The 14,086-nt window shown below is 39.5% G+C and overlaps 1 protein-coding gene across 1 annotated transcript in view; it reads left to right on the top strand.

The window, feature by feature from the left end:
- Positions 1 to 5,395: 5,395 nt before the first annotated feature.
- The window catches only part of gnb1a (guanine nucleotide binding protein (G protein), beta polypeptide 1a), a 56,626-nt gene continuing 47,935 nt past the window's right edge, over positions 5,396 to 14,086 (top strand). Inside the window, exon 1 of the mRNA XM_073818570.1 lies at positions 5,396 to 5,726. The gene's annotated coding sequence lies outside the window, so the exon portion shown is untranslated. The remainder of the gene's footprint in view (positions 5,727 to 14,086) is intronic.

Raw genomic sequence — 14,086 nt, forward strand, 5'->3', positions numbered from 1 at the left:
GAGGCGGAGACGGAAAGCCAATGGTCATGGGCGACACCAAGGATCCGGAGGGCCAAGGTGGAACCCAAGGCTCTGAGGACCAATGCAAAGAGGCGCAGCCGGAGGAGTAGAGATCCATAGGCGATGGTGGGGCGACGACTGACCAGGGCGGAGCCGGAGGGACGATGGAGCCCGGTGGAGCTGGTGGACCGACAAGCGACGGTGGAGACGAGGGAACTGAGAGACGGGGTGGAGCCGCAGGGTTGGAGGGCCGAGGCGGAGTCCAGGACTCTGAGGCTGGAGGTGGAGATGAGGGATCCTCCAGCCGAGACGCCGATGGAAGCTGGCTGACCTGCGGCGAGCCCACTGCACAGCTGGTGGGCTGAGGGTGAGCAAGGGGACAGACAGAAGACAGCGGGGATTCTGGAAGGCTGGACGGAACCAGCAGAGATTCAGGCATTGACAGAAGAGGGAGGGTGGGTGGGAAATCCAGGCAGACAGGTATTTCCGTGAAGCAGTCTATTAATTCTCCAAAGTCTTGCTCAAGCTCACCCCCAGTGGTGGTGCAGTGGGCAGGCCTCTCTACCGCCCCTTCTTGCTCCACGCAGCACTCCACCGTTGCAGAAGTACCGACCAGGCCGGCTCTTGCACCTGGTCGTAAGTTATGAGCCCATCGGCGCTCCATACTGCTGTCGCTCCGGGCTCGGGCTTCCCGTCTACGGTGGGCTCAGGCTCGTAATCCGCAAGTCGGGGTTGTTGGCTGTGGTTCTGGGATAGATAGATAGATAGATAGATAGATAGATAGATAGATAGATAGATAGATAGATAGATAGATAGATAGATAGATAGATAGATAGATAGATAGATATATATATTACTATAATTAAAAAATAAAGGTTTGTTCAAACCACTTCAGTAGGTGGTCTGGGCCGCATTCCAGAGAAAACTGCATCTGGTTGGTGAAACCACATGTGCAAATTTCACTCCTCCCAAAATGTCAAAATAACAAACGTGTAAGAGTGTTTTATAGGCTATATGACATGTTATAGTCAGATATGGCAGCGCTAATGCAACAAACATTGCCGCAGATGAGTAGCTGAGTAATAAAATGTTTATGTCCACTCATTTTGAAACTTGCTGGTCGATGCTCCTCTGAATGTTTTCTTTTCAGTTTTCGTGTTTGCTTGAATCTGCGCGCTCAAGGTGTTGTGACGCTTGAGCAAAGCACCGCATACGTGCATTGGTCAGAACAACGTAATATTATTGTAAATAGACTCTTCGTTAACTTTGATTCGCTGTACAAGAAAGAAAATGTACTTTTATTTTCTGCAGGGAACTGATTTCTAGTGATGGTTATATTTTTTACTGTTATATGTTGGTGAAGGGAGACAGTGGGTGGAGTGAATGAACAGTGCTCTCTTCTACCTTTAATACCCATGACTTAGGTGCCCTTGACAAAGAAATGTATCCCCCAATTGCTCCCAGGGTGCTGCAGCAAAAATGACGCCCACTGCTCCATGTGTGTTCACGGTGTGTGTGTTCACTACTCACTGCTGGGTGTACTTGAATGGGTGACATGCACAAATTCAGAGTATGGGTTACTATACTTGGCTACACGTCACATCACTCTCTGTCAATTACTTTTGAGATGGTGGAATTTTCCAGAATGTTTATAAGATTGTTTGTTAAACAATCCCATACATTGTTCAGGCCCTGTTATATAGTACATACAACACGACTGCTTTACATTTATATGGATAGTTGGTACACTCTTAAAAATAAAGGTGCTTTAAAAGGTTCTTCTCTGTGATGCCATAGAAGAACCGTTTTTAGTTCCACAAAGAACCATCTCTTTCTTATCTTTTTATAATCTGAAGAACCTTCTTTCGACCCACAGAACCTTTTGTAAACAGAAAGGTTCTTCAGGTGTTCAAGGTTCTTTATGGAACCATTTAAACAAAAAAGATTCTTCTTTGGCATCATGAAGCACCTTTATTTTTAGGAGTGTATGTGACTACCTTAAAATCGATAACGCAGAGGTCACCAAACTTGTTCCTGTAGTGTCCTGCAGAGTTTAGCTCCAACTTGCCTCAACACACCTGCCTGGAGGTATAGTAAAACCTTGATTAGCTGTTTCAGGTGTGTTTCAGTTTGGTGACACCCTGTGATAATGTCTTGTTTCATAAATTGACAATAATTGTGCTTCATATAGGCTAGTCATTGTTGATCTTGCAAGTCTCAGTGAGATCTTGTGTCATTGTGAAATCGTTCCTGCAATCAATCAGTGTGTGGTCTCGCGGTCTGGTCGAATCATCTAGTGCAGGGATCCTCAAATCTGGCCCACAAGATCCACTTTCCCACAGAGTTTAGCTCTAACCGTAATCAAACACACCTGAACCAAGATCCAAGATCACAGGTAGGTGAGTTTGATCGCATTGGAGCTAAACTCTGCAGTGCATTGGCCCCCCAGGGCAAGATTTGAGAAACCCTGATCTAGTGTGTGCGTTCTAGAGCCAGTTGTTCAAATGTAATCTGAGCAGATTTAGGCCATCGGATTGGATCAAATCTTAAAAATGGGTTGTTTAAAAGAAAAAAAAAAGGATTGTGAATTCGGATTAGATCACAAAATCCAATCTTGGTTTTGATCTGGATTAAATCCTCAGTTTGTGTTGTTCAAAACATTTTAGTAAGACTGGGATACTTTTGATCAAAAAAAAATTGATTGTTCTGATCTCGGCAGAAAGGTGGGTTTCAGGAATAAAAATGTAATAAAACTTTAAAACTAGTCCAAAAAACACAACATTTTAACATTTAATGTATCCCCAAATCCCTTAACAGCTGTCAATATCAAACAAAAATATTAGAGATGCACCGAACGATCGGCAAGGGACTGGAATTAGCCGGTTTTCCACATGATTGGCCTGGACCGGTGAACGGTCGGTCAGTCTGGTGATTCCAAGCAAGAAAATGTATTGTTGTGCCAGATGAGGCTTGTGCAGCCTAAATGAGCAAAACAAAAGAGTACAACAGCAAATTATGCATACTGCGATAGCCTATTAGGATTTATGTACGCAACATTGCACGATTTTATACAATATAGTTCTGTAAACAAGAAGTTAAAATTAAGTGACTTACATTTTAGACACAATATCGGCTGTTTTTGCTCAATTTTGCTGACGAAATTACTTGCAAACAATACCAAAACAGAACTGTTGTGATTCCCCGAGCAACACAGCAGTGTTTTGTTACTGAACGAATCCACGTTTTTGAATAATTCGAAAGAGTCAGTGATTCAGTAACCCATTCATAAAGCCTCGTTTCTGAATTAATCATCCGTTCTGAACTTATCTGCTGAATGAATGACTAAATGACTCACTCATTCAAACAGTCATTTGCCGCCACCTATTGGTGGCTTGGTTTCATAGTTAAAATTGTCACTGCATTTTCCGCAACATTTCTTATTCTCATGTTTAAAAAGTATTTAAAACATTAGTTTTATAAAATTATTTATCCATTTGCAATTTTTCATCTTCATCAAACAGTCTGTGGAAATACATCTAATGGCACTTTAGATGCAGCTTCGGTTTCCTCTGCAGAGAAAAGATGGTGTTAGTTGATACTGATTGAATTTGAATGGTAACAAATCTACAGTTTCTTGTAAGAATTTGATGCGAAAAATGGCACATTTAAGAAGGTTGGAGGAAGAATGACAGTGTGATTTTTAAACATAGTTGAAATGACATCTGTTTTGTTATATACAGCAACTAATTTTCAGTCAGTTGTCATTTCTACCTTTTTCTAGTCATTAGAGCACTTTATTTTGAGAGTTGTTTAAGTGAGAGAACATCTGTAATTTAGTCCAGATTAGGGGAATTGTAATGTTTAATAATTTTTTGTAAGCACTTTTTTTTGCATTAAAAAGGTATAGATTTTTGTTTGTATATACTGTAAATTATAGTTCTTAGAAAGAAAATCGAATTGGCAAAAAAATGGTATCGGCAGGTCACACTTACTAAAAAATCTGAATCAGAAAAAAGAAATTTGCAATCGGTGCATCTCTAAAAAAATAAATAAATTTTTAATCACTGATTGTAAACTACATTGGCACAATCATCAGAGATGGACTAGTCAGAAGTAGTTATTTGTTTAAATGCAATGCAAAACTATAATGCAAAATATTGGCATTTTTTTCTCCATGACCAAGTCCCTTTAGGCACCATATAGTAATTCAGATTTGGAAATCTGAAAAGGTGTGTATCTGGATCAGGGTGATCCAATCCAATTTTGCTTTGAAAAACCAGCACAAAAGTAAGACGGGTTACCTTACCCTGGATAGCAAAACATGGGATTTCCAAATCCAGATCATTCTGACCCAGATTAAACTTTTTGAACAACTGGCCCCTGGTCACACTAAAAGAACTAAATTCTACTGCACTGCCTTCCAAATGTTTCCAAATTGTTCTGTTTTATTATACCTTCTTATCTTAAATTGAGGAACTGGCATCTGCACGTCTTTTCAATTAGTTTCTTTAAGTTAGATCTGGTAGATGAGCTGTGTTGGGGAAATTACTTTTAAAAGTAATGCATTTCAATATTGAGTTACTCCCTAAAAAAGTAACTAATTACGTTACTTAGTTACTTTTTATGGAAAGTAATGCGTTACGTTAGCGTTACTTTTTAAATCTGGGCAGGGCTTGCTTGTTTGTTTTTAATATAAAAAATTATATTTTAGTCAAATGTAAAAGCCTTTTTACGCCAAAAGCCTCAGGCTTAGAGAAAAGTAAATTGACGTCTGTACAGTAGACCGCAGAAGAAAAATGTCAACTCTTCAGCAATATAAAAAAAGGAAAGCAAATGTTAGATTATCTTGAGTAATTTTTGCTTATTAGTATGGATGAATTGGATCATCGAAGGTCGGCAGCAAAGACATTGGTTAATAGAATAGGATTAAATACATAAAGGATATTTGTATTATTTAACATATTTAATTATTGCAGGTTTGTGTTGAATGCCGCTGTTTTTATTCAATTTGAGGAAATCTGTTTTTTTAGTGAGTGAGATGAATTAATGTAGTAACTGGCATTACTTATTTGAAAAAGTAATTCAGATATTTTCAATTAAAAAATAATGCATTACTTTACTAGTTACTTCGAAAAAGTAACTTGCGTTACTTGTAATGCGTTACCCCCAACACCGCAGATTAGAACAATCTACTACACCATATCTGTCAATTAAAATATATTTATTAAAATTTGTTCATTACAATTTAACGAATAAATGTATATAAGTAATACAGTTTACTTTACAGTTTAATAATAGCGAAACGAGATTTCGCGCCGAAATAGTCGAATCCGTTGCGTGGTGACGCAGGCGCAGCGTGGGGTTTCCCAGCCCTGAGAGCAGGGTCACCGCGCCCATCTCTGCTGTCTGATGGCCGGAGCGAGAGCCTGATTGTGAACGCAGAAGAACCGCTCGAGCACCGGAGAACGACGAGTGTGGGACGTACAAGAAAGGCCGAATTTGGACCGAGCGTTGTGTTGACCACGTTTACTACAAGGCATCTGCGTGAAGCTCGCGTTATTTGGGCTAGAATCAGAGCGGTTGCAGCTGTCGCGGCTGCGGGTTCGGGGAGTGCCGCTCTCCGCTGACTGACTGACGGACTGTCTGCAGGTCGGGCAGCTGTGGATCTCTGTTCGCTGTTTACAGTAAATGATAGATACACAACGAACTGTCCCGACAGAACACAGGTCAGTGTTTATCTGCTGCTTTACTCTTTAATGTTCGCCTGATTGGCTTTATTCGGCTGTTCTTGGGTCCGGTGGGGTGGGGGCCGCTGCTGGACTCCACACAAGCACATATAATTGTGCTCTCGCGTCTGTCATCATGATTGTTTTGACAAAACGTGCAGAAAATGTCAAAATTGAATCATTACTAGGCCACATAAGTGGTTTAGTATGTGTTAACTTCCTCAAATCACGGTCATGTGGCAGAGATGTGCTGTTAGCTGACTAGCAGCGCCCATAATCGCGCTCCTGCTATAATATTCACGATGATCGATGTCAAATGCTGTCCGGTGATTTCTGCTCTCGGTAACAATGTCTGTAAGAGCAGCAATAGAAAGCCGTATTTTTTGCCACGAAGCTGCCAAACGGTCTAATTTGGACACTAAGTAACGTTTGGCCTTGTTGACGAATATAAATCCTGGTTTGCCGTGTTTTTGAGCCTGCATTGGTGCATATCGGACTGCTCATGATGATGATGATGATGAAATGGACAGTGAAGATGGAGGATAAAGCCAAACTACCTCCCCCACTTCACTTCATCATGGAGTCGCACTGTTTGTGCATTTAAATATCATCTGTCTCCTCAATAATGCCTCGGTGAAGCGCTCAAACACACCCGGACTCTGGTGTTATTTCAGTCGCGGATGTGATTCGGTCGTTATGTATGTGTGATTCAAGTGTTTCTGTCGGATCTGTTCGTGTGCCTTTGATTGGTTTGAACTGTAAGCCTGTGCTTTTAACGACCTTAAACGCCAGTTAATGGGATTTTCTCGGTCTGTTTAACGTGTGTTGTATGAGTGATTTACGGTGGCGTTCGTGGAGGAAATGTGAATGAGGAAGAGCAGCTCCAGTGTGTTTCATCACACAACACACTCATATTGGTGTGATTGTATGCAACGCCGGTGTGTTTAAAGCGCATCGACTGTCTTTGGCTCATGATGTTGTGCTGAAACATGTACGCGGGCGCGCGCACTTGTGTGTGTGTCAGCAGTGTGTTCATTTGCTGAATGAATGAGTGTGTGTGTGCGTTCACGGCCTACAGCTGCTGCTGCTGCAGCCAACAAGATGGCGACTGATGAAGACACAGCCCTGCCTCACACACACTCTCCCCATCACGCATGCTCTCATATACTGCTCAAAACATGACATATGCGCTCAAATATCAAATGTTATTATATAGCTGATGCTCAAAAATCACTTCTGAAATATTTACGCTCTCCTTCTCAAATATCATTTATATAAATCACAGTCTTGGGTTCTGGAGGGTCACCGTCCTGTAGAGTTTTCATCCAATCTGCCTGTAGTTGTCAACCTATTTAGTATGTTCACGTTTTATTTGGGTTGGAGCCAAACTCTGAAGGATCTTTATGTAAATTAATGAACACACAACATAAAAGCATTCCCACAATCATGGAAATGAAAGGATTAGTTCACTTTTAGAACAAAAATTTATAGATAATCTTCCTTTGCCATCCAAGATGTTCATGTCTTTCTTTCTTCAGTTGTAAATAAATTTATATTTTTCGAGGAAAACATTTAAGCATTTCTTTCCATATAGTGGATATGTATGGAGCCCTCAAGTTTGAGCGTCCAAAATGCAGTTTAAACGCAGCTTCAAAGGACTCTAAATGATCGCAGACGAGGAAGAAGGGTCTTATCTAGCGAAACGATCGGTTATTTTCTAAACAAATTGAAAATTTGTATACTTTTTAACTCAAACGCTCAGGGTATGTCGAAAAACTCCCATCTTGTTTTCTTCCCCAACTTCAAAATTGTCCTACATCGCTGCAGAATTACCAACCAGGTGTTTACAAAGGCAACGTACAAAGAAGATCAAATGCCCTTAAAAAAAAGGTAAAACGGCATTGTAGGACGATTTTGAAGTTGAAGACTAAAACGAGATGGGAGTTTTTGGACATATCCTTACTGTATTGACCCGCATCACACAGACTGCGCATCAGAGACGAGACGAGCATTTGAGGTTAAAAAGTATATAAATTGTCAATTTATTAAAAAAACTGATCATTTCACTTCATAAGACCCTTCTTCCTCGGCTGGGATCATTTAGAGACCTTTCAAGCTGCATTTAAACTGAATTTTGGAAGTTCAAACTCGGGGCACCATAGAAGTCCACTATATGGAGAGAAATCCTGAAATGTTTTCCTCAAAAAACATAATTTCTTTACGACTGGAGAAAGAAAGACATGAACATCTTAGATGACAAGGGAGTGAGTACATTATCTGTACATTTTTGTTCTGAAAGTGAACTAATCCTTTAAGCTCTTAAAGTTATGAAAATATATAACTTGGTGTATTTATCTGACACCAATCTCGTTCACACCGCCTAATCTGTCTGTATTATAAAGACAGTATATAGACAAAAGCATTTTCTTTGCAGATTGCACACAAAACACATTTACATCTTGGACAGTCTGTTTCACAAACTAATGTTTTCTCTTATCAGCTGCTTCTTTTCAATGATGCTTTTGAAAGACTTAGGAGTTTTCCGATTGAATCAGTTTTAAAATGAAGGCTTTTTCCAAACAAAGCAAATATTCGGTGCGATAAACAGTTTAATTGGAATATACAGCTGTTAAAGCATCTGTCCAGGCCGAGACAAGTATTCACATGTCGTCCACAAGACTGATTTTTCATTTTTTTTTAATCTATAATTTTACTCTCTTTAACTTTCTTCTGTGACGAGCAGGTTGGAAACAAACGTTGGTACGAAAGGAAATCTGCTGTTCTGTAAGTGCCACCTACTGTCAGAGTTCGTTTGCATGCTCATTTAGCATGTCTGCCATTTTTATGCATTGGCCTGAATAGACCAGTTGAATGTGAAAAACCGATATTTGTGTTGAAACACTATTTAGGCTGTTTAATGAATCTGTCAGATTACTCAGGCAACATCTTACTGATTCACTTACTGACTAGGCGTTGTGTAGTTAAAGGTACACATGTAGAAAAAAGAGGTTAATAAGTTGTTCTTATCAATAACAGAAATGTGACAAAAAACCAGCATGCAGTTGGGCCAGTGAACATGTGAATCTACACATGCAGATTCTATAAAGTGCAAAATCAAAATCACAAATTACTACTAAGTGTTTCCTATGGAGTGGATGAATGTAAAAGTGCTAAACATGACTGTGAATGTTAAATTATTTAAATTAAGTGCTTCCGAAATATAAAATATTCTGAAATGTCCGACGTTTGCAGATTTCGCTTGACTCTGCACATCTGTCGTATTTAGAGGGATTTGAGCGCATGAGCCTGCTGTAAGGTGGGCTTTGTTGTGTGTAGTCTTATGTAACAAAATGTCAGCATCAGAATGAAATAAAAGCCCTGCACACTTTCACAGGACACTTACCTTTCGAAAGAGAGCAAACGCACTCTTAGGAAAAAAACCCAACTTTTATTCCTAGTTGTAAAACCATCTTAAATTCTCAGTGTGCTTGATTCATATCGTTGGTCCACAGGAAGCATGTCAAACATGGCGTCAAGTTCCTGCTCTGTGACACTGCAGAAGCTGCAGAGAAGAATCCAGCCTGCTCTCTTATGCCCATGTTTAGCAGAAACAAAGAAAAGAATATGAAGTGCATGAGCTACTTATAGGCTGAAAACATACTCCTGAACGTAGGCTACGCAAGCTCGGGTTCACATATTGTTGCTTTCTGAAATGTGTGAGTGTGCAGTTCATTGTCACCCAGTGTAAGTACATATCGCATTATCAGCATTGCTGCAAGGGGCTTCTAGCAGGATTGGGCTTAAATTTTTCTCTTTCAGGTTAGCTGTTGTCATGATAAAACAGCAGTCTGAAGCGAACTGAGTCCTGAATACGAACACATCGGGTTTAATATCACTGGTATTTCAATGTTACTATTGGCTTGTTATTGCAAGTCCAACGATTAAGCGTTTTTTTTTTTTTTTCAAGTGTGTTCAGCCACATGTTAGCAGTTCATTGGCCGTTTAGCTTGTTTATTTGTTATATTTTTATGTCCAAATACCCCATATAGCCTTTCATACGGCCTGTCGCTGACACTTCTGTGTTAGCTTTAAAGTGTTCAAACTGGCATCATTACAAAACACGTGAAGAGGCAGAAAGTATGCGAAGCTTGTGAATGTTTGTTGCTTTTGTAATATGTTTTTTTTTTTCTCTGATCTCTTTTTATCCCACTTCATGTTTTCAGCCTGCAGCTCTGAATAGGATTAAATTGTTCCCATCTGTAGATGGCGGCTTTTAGGATTATGGGTTTGGTCAGTGATAGTGCTGATTTGACTCGTGTCTGTTTTATCCAGCTGTCTCCACAGTTGACATGCCCTTTCAGCATATTTGATCTTTGATAATCCTTAAGCAAAGTTCATGCCACTGCACGCTGTCGTATACTGTAACTGTGGCTCGCATGGCATATTTTTGTTTGATGTGTCAGTATTTGTAGATGCGTTACGTAATCTGTATGAATGGCGAGGTCATATCGCATCAGCTCATGTTTGTCTTCTGATGGGATGGGAGCAAAATCAAAGCAGCCAGCTCACGTTCATCTAAAGCAGGGGTAGCCAGCGCAGCTCCTGCAGAGGTGAGCTTCAAACACAACCTGAACCACCTGATTAAGGTGTTGAGGATTATGGGGCTTTTGCTTTTCCACTGGGGCTGGTGCCGGAGCAGGAGCCCAGTCGAGAATCGGCCACACTTTTCAATTCAAATCCTGGACAGGTGCCCAGATCCTGTTTCCGAACCGGCCCTGAAACCTTGCTGGTTTCAAACAAGGGAACCTATGACGTCAGTAGGCGGAGTGTCCACTACAAAGTGCAGTTTGAAAGGAGCCATTAATGCAATTAATTGAATGTAAAATAAAATAGTCTTCACTGTAAAAATGAAAAAGAAAAAAAAAAACTACAGAAGTCCCTCTGTCAAGAACAGTGAGTGATTTTGTCTTTGTCTTTTGTTGTTTGATTAACATTAAGCACAGAGACGGCAGAATGAATATTACTTGTGGCCACTTTAAGAGCTGCCCAGATCCAATATACTGTCACACACATATTTTCATTCTTAACTGTTTACGTTATTTGAGACATAACTGACGAAGGTTTACACGAATAATCGCCAAACGCCGCATTTTTACATATATTTGCCAATTTAGGTACGCATCTTAAAATAAACGTTCACTTGTCCGTGTTCTGTTCCGTCTCTTGAGCGCATACACAGAACAGCGCAAATTCTCAACACGACATCAAATAAACATTAATAAATCAAGCACGCAATTCACAGTACATGATTTTACTGATTTGCATGTGAAATTGGGCTTTTATAGAGGAGCGAAAGCGCACAAAGGTGGGCGGAATCGGGAGCAATAATCATTTTATCTCGATTATTGTATTTTCATAATCGAAATCAAAACTCAATTTCGATTAATTGCACAGCCCTAGGTATGACAATTTCATATCATGATTATAGTGACCAAAATGATCATTATCAAATTAAAGTGAGCTGGAAGTGTTCAAAAATTACAGATACACACACTGAAATCATTTCACCAACTTTTGTGTCAGGAAAAAAAGAGATAAAAATAAGAAAATAATATTAGTTGCAGTATGTACTTTTTTTTTGCATAAACTTTAAAATAGTTAAAATTAAAGCATTAAAACTGGTGGCCAGATTTTAAACGAACAAAAATTGTTTGAAGTATCACATGATTTAGGATTGCTCCAATACCAGAATTTTGGCTTTGGCAATGTACCTTTTTTTTGTTTTTGTTTTTTTAGATAGCTTTTTCCCATTTTTAATTATCTGGATGATGTTTTAACAGTGCCGTAAATCAATGTCAAGCCACGCCAAATCACGCTCAAAATCGTAGCTTGTCAGTGATTTACGCCTCTGTGTATTAATTGCCGCTCCAGCTGAACGCACGTGATGGAGATTTACTACTAATCAAAGTACCGGCTTCATTGACTAAACGCGCCTCACAACATCGTGCTATTAATCGTGCAGCCCTATGGGTGAGTACGTGATAGCTGCATTTTTAGATGAGCTGTTCCTTTAAAATGACATGTAGCCTAATGTAGTTTAACAAAACAAAATTCTAAAATGATTAGGGACACGTGTGTGTTATCATGCACATCTGTTGCAGACTCATTGTATGATTCTAGATGAGCACAGGACAGATTCGTTACTGACTCTCTGACTTTATTCGGATCAGACCTGCGGTGTAGCCTCTACATGATTGTTTACTTAACTCTTTAGGATGTCAAATTAAAATCTCTAAATTAATTTTAGTCCTTATCCAGTAATCAGACTGGTTGGCAGGGCTCTAAACGCATTCTTCCCACTGATCGCTCTTTTGTGACAAACTTTCTCAGTTGGTCGCACAAGCACATAATTTGGTCGCATTTTATTTTGCGACAGCATGGGATTAATCAATGCATGCTGATGGACTTTTATTATAGTTAAATGGTAACGAAAGTGGTTAACATTCAACCTTTTTAATCAGTAGTATTATTTGTGATAAGACAGGCTCTGGATGCTTTCGAATTCGCAATCTTGTTGTCACGTTTTACAAGAAAAGATAATTGTCTGTTAGCTATACACCTTTCACCTTTTAAGACTAAAATAAATTATGGATTCATTGATATCCCTCATTAAAAAGCACAACAAAAGTGAATAATAAATTACAGAACGTTTAGCAAACGTTTAAGGAATCAAATAAACAATAAAAAATTAAAAGAAAGCCTCCATAGTGTAACAGCAAAGATCAAGAACAAGCTTTTCTAAATGCAAACAAAAAGAAAAGTAAAACTAAACTGGATGTCAGTGATGGTGTTTGCATTTTGTTTTTTTTTTCACAAGAACACCAGCATGTTCACATTCTCTGGTTTAAGAAATGGTCTTTTACTTTACTTTAGCTGGAAAACGAACCGCAGACCATGCATTCGCACAAATGTGACCACGTCAAATTTGAACTCACGAAAAAACATTCACAAAAAATTAACGCAAATACGACCATTTTGGTCACAGTCTAGAGCCCTTGTTGGGAAAGTCCTGTGAATATATATATATATATATATATATATATATATATTGATCACACAAACAATACACTTGTGTAATTCCATCCAAGCAATTGTAATTGTACTGTGAAATTGCAGTGGCTTTTGGTGATAGGCTTTGGTGGTTTGTTTGCAAATTTCAGCCCTTTTTGCCAATAGATCTGTCATCTGTCAGCCAGAAATTCAAAGCAACAGTGTTCAATACATTGCACAAAACCAGATGTTTACTTTTGCAGAGCATAATGATCAGCGTACATAATCAGTAAACATATGAAATACGGTGATCTGCACATGCTCACCAGACCTGGGTCCTTTTCCAGGCAACGCAAAAAGTGCAAAGTTAAAGTATTATTATAAAGTATGATTAAGCTATGCATTCATTTATTTCGAACCCAATCATGAATGAGGGCTAAGTGTTTCCTGCTCTGCCACTGCTGAATCTATTGTGTCAAGGCAAAATGAATCATTTCATATGAAGTTGTGAATGTGAGTTTGCTGTCTGTGTTAAATGTGGTGAGAAGCAAATGTATCGTAAAATACTGGCGTAAAAGCACATTTCTATTGCGCCGTCCTTGCGTACAAACACACGGTGCAAACACTGTTGTCAGATTTACGAACAAACAAGTTAGTTCTTTAAAAGAATCGTTCTAAAAGAGTTAGTCTTTTGAATCAGTCTGAACTCACTGAATCAGAGCGCTTACTGCACCAACTCATTTAATGAATTGTGAGTTATCTTTACTGCCAGTACTGTCAGAGCGGTGATGGCGCAACCTCTCGTGACTCCTGTTTAACGTGAGGAGCGGTGCTCATGCGGCCCAGCGTTGGCCCGTGCCGTCATGCTCATTTCCTCGCAGGTAGTTTGAATACAGGTCTGTTATCTGGCGTTTTTGAATAAGCAAAGTGGACCACACAAGGACAATACCGCTGTAAGTCGCCAGTACTACGCTTATGCGCTTTTGCATGTGAAAACCCATGATTTGCATTTGGAATAATGGCTTTGCTTTCTGTTGAAATTGCTAGTGTTAAACTGAACAGCAGGAGAAATGTGCCTGAACCTGATGCAAAGCTGAGCAGCTGTCATGATTTGCTTTGTCTCATGCGATTGTGTTCACTATGGAGAATGTTAGTGAACACCCAGTTCTTCTGACGCTTTGGTTCTTGACATTTTTTTCCCCATTCATTGTTTCCATTTGGGATCTCAGAAGTCTTCAAGTCTTGATGATTGAACAAAGTTAGGCCAGCTTTGGAAAATTCCCAACCTTACAAACTTTAAATGGAAGCAA

The sequence above is a fragment of the Garra rufa genome, chromosome 15 (genome assembly GCF_049309525.1).
Source record: "Garra rufa chromosome 15, GarRuf1.0, whole genome shotgun sequence".
In the NCBI taxonomy this organism is placed as follows: Eukaryota; Metazoa; Chordata; class Actinopteri; order Cypriniformes; family Cyprinidae; genus Garra; species Garra rufa.